Consider the following 3,800-nt stretch of genomic DNA (forward strand, 5'->3'; position numbering starts at 1 on the left):
AAGAGGGAGTGTTGAAAATAGTGTAACTAGGTTTATTCTTCATTATGTCAAGTTTTTCATTAATGTATTTATGTATTTACAAGAATTATTTTTTCTCTAATTAAGAGATCAAGACAAATCATGTAAAAATGAAGATAGTCATGTATTATTTATGTAAATGAAATTAATTAAGTCCTTCTAGATCATCAAATAAATACTCAAATGTGTACCCACATATTTACTCAATAAAACCACTCAAAGGAAGACTATGGAAGCCTTCTAGATTCACATCAGCCAAACTAATTAATCAAAGGGACATGTCAGCCTAATCTAGGTTCATGTCATCTCAATGGATGAGAGGGAAAGCCTATATATAGGCTATGTTTGGCTCCTCCTAGAACGCAATTCATTCCATCTCTCTCACGAAGAAGAGCAGCAACATGAAGGTCGAAGAAAGGAAGGGCAACGGCAGCAAGTGAGGAAGTTTGTCCCCTCATGCGAAGTCACCAGCAAGCCTGCTCCTCCTCGCGGCATTCAGATCTCAGTTAGGGTCTTGCATTACTTAACCGTATGGTTGGTTTGAAGGGTTTTTATAGCCGTAAATACAAGAAGGAGATTGTTGTTGAAAGGTACGAAGGTATCATAGGGCTAGGAGAGACCTAACCCCATTTTCGCATATACATTCATTTTGAAATCAAAGGCTTCTACCCTCACTATGTTGGACAGTCAACGTTGTTACCCTTTTAAGTCTTGTATACAAGCCCTAATCATCACTCTAGAAACATATGAGGCATCTACATGTAATGCGATGATAGATAGAGGCTAGGAAAGCCTATTCGAATTTTTTGGTGCAGACTGTCATGCTCATTCATTGTAGAATTGTACAATATGATTGGGTACACGTTTGAGGTATTTTCGTTTGATGTTGAAGGAATTTCTGAGTCAACGTTTGGGTCATGTAACTTATCAATAAAGATTCTATAAGAAAGAGTTCAAATGGTTTTTCCTCTCAATTTTGGAGAGGTTTTTTCCCTGGCATGGTGCCAATATCTTGTGTACTTGTGCATAATTGATTTTCTTGTTTTGATAGTTGGTTGATGATAACACTACATGCTAATAATATCAATCAAATATGAAGAAAATAATATATCAATTAGTTATCATAGAAAAGAGAAATAGAACAATTGCATTGCAATTAATTTCTCAACACTTTCAATAGTAGGGAGACTTTGATGGATGGAGGAGTCTTCACAAATTTAACTTTGAAAAATAACCTAAATGCTACTATGGAGGCTTGACCTAAGACAACTGACCCAAGCATGAAACCCATGTTTTAATAAGTCAAGATAAAATAATAATAAAATTCTTTTCACTTTATTTTGACGAACAAATTACATTTTGACTCAAGTACAATAATGAAGGCCGAACCTAGTTACATTTTCCAATATTTGTCACTCAGTTAACTCATTCAATTCGATTTGGGGAAGCTCGAGTTTAGTTAAGTGTGTTTAATTTCTAATTTGTAGCAATCAATTTCATTTAGTTTGAGTTATTGTCAGTTTAACTAGTTCTAACTGTCAGAAGGACTAGAGGAGGTCAAGTTGTGGAACTGGAATTTAAACCACACTTAGTGATCAACTAGGTAACTGATCAATCAACCCAAAATAATTGTTGCATGCTGATATTTCGAGTTACCCAGTTGAGAGGAGATTCCAAGGCAGTGTACTATCAATTGTAGCATATTCCAATGTGTACAGGTAGTGCATGCAGTCAGAGGAAGGACCTAAAGGAATTGCACAATCTAGATGGGGGAATTTCCTAATCAATAGGGGACAAATTCCCAAGGGAACAATGCAAGGAAATAGGAGCTTGGAGGGCTTGAAAATTGGCTAATTGTTGGCGAGAGTCAGCTAGTCAGGCAGAGGGATAGTCTATACACTTATAGGGCGTGTTGAGGCTTAAGAAAGCATATGTATTTCATATACAGATAGCAAGGGGTTTTGAGAAGTTTCTTTCCCCTAGATAAATGTGTGTCCATGTGTGATGTTTCATTTTCCATGTCTATGATTTGTGTTCTAGATGGTGAATTAGCTTCCACGGATCAGTAGAGTAGCTTCAAGTCTTATGATTTAGTAAATTTCATGAGCAATTTTGAATCTACACATTAATTTCTACAAATAAATAAATAAAGTTTTTAACACATATTTAAAAATAAAAATTGGCACTGACTCCCTAGGATGGGAGGGAAATGTGTGCTTCCCCACTGATGACACAAAAAAATTAATTATAATTTTATTAATTTTTAAGTATTTTTTTATTTTATTAAATTTTTAAAAATATTTCGTTTAAAAAAAAACAGATTTTTTATTTTTTTTATTAATTTCAATTTTTTTTATTTACTATATTTTTATGTTTTAATATTGTATTTATGTTTTCTTTAAAAATACATTTTTGCCAATTTTAAATTTTTTAAAAGTTGTTTTTTATAATGTTTGTTTAAATTTTTGAATGGTAATAATTTTTTTGAAGTATAACTATATCTTTTAATATTTTAAAATTATTTTCGTAAGTAAAAGAAAAATGAAAACCATAAAAGAAAATTATAATAAATAAATAAGAAGGAATAAATAAATAAATAAATAATAATAATAAATTATTCATATTTTTTTCAACTTTTTAAATAAAGGAACTTTTTTATATATATTATAAGATTTTAATTATTATTTTTTTCAAAGTGATAAAAACAAATAATAATAATAATAATTGATTTATTCATAAAAACATATTAAAATTTTTAAATAGATTAAATTTTTTTATAAATATTAAAAATTAGAAAAATATTAACATTTTAATGCAAAAGCTTTTTGTATTGATCACCATGATTCGAAAGTTGTCATCTGGAAGTTGACTTTCTTGTTTTAACCATCATAATTCGAAAGTTTTGCCACCTGGAAGTTGAACTTCTTGTTTTGACCACCATGATTTGAAAAAATGTCATGCCATCCCCCATTATTCATGGAAAAGGGACTAGCCACGTGATCTCGATGAAGAAGACTTTAGAAGACTCAATATTGTAATTCTAGTTAAGAGTTAAAGGATTCAAACTTAACCACTTGTAGACTATGAGGATGTGTTATAAATTTACCACTAGGACGAAACAAAGTTCCATTCTAGTTGAGTGCACTTGTTCCATAAATGAACAAAGTAGCTAAGAGTGATTGGAAGGAGAGAAAACAGAGAAGGTTTGTGCACTGTAGCAATCAATGGGCCATAAGTCTCACTCATTTGTACTTGCATCCATTTCCATTCAAAGAAAGAGAGAGTAGAGAAGCCTCACATTCCAGCTAGGTTTTCTCACATAATGGTTTCCCATGTCATCTTGTATTCATTTTGGTTTGCAATTTTTATTTCATTGTTTTCTATTTTTCATATTTTATTTATTGCATGCATGACCATAACACAATTATTAACAAATGCAAAATTAAAACGAAAAATTAACCCTCGTAGTGCATATTTCTGATTTTCAAATGTAATTTTATCAAATCTATTGTGATGAACTATAATGTAATATTCATGATAGTTTGTAAATCATATTGGTATTAGAGTAGGTATCTTTTGGTATTTTGTGCGAAGTTGCAGGAGATCCAAATCAGTTTAAGCAGAAAGTTGTAAAATCCCAACCATGGCTGACGAATCTATTAACATCCCTCAATATCCAGCAAAGGAGAGGTTCTCAAGGCTAGAAGAACAAATCATTGATATCATTCGTAACGTGAATGTCCTTATGATGGCTCTAGTGAACAAATTGGGAATCAAAGAAG

Source organism: Pinus tabuliformis, chromosome 1_2 (genome assembly GCF_031772625.1).
Source record: "Pinus tabuliformis cultivar Carrire ecotype Pingquan chromosome 1_2, CPIR1, whole genome shotgun sequence".
NCBI classification, from domain to species: Eukaryota; Viridiplantae; Streptophyta; class Pinopsida; order Pinales; family Pinaceae; genus Pinus; species Pinus tabuliformis.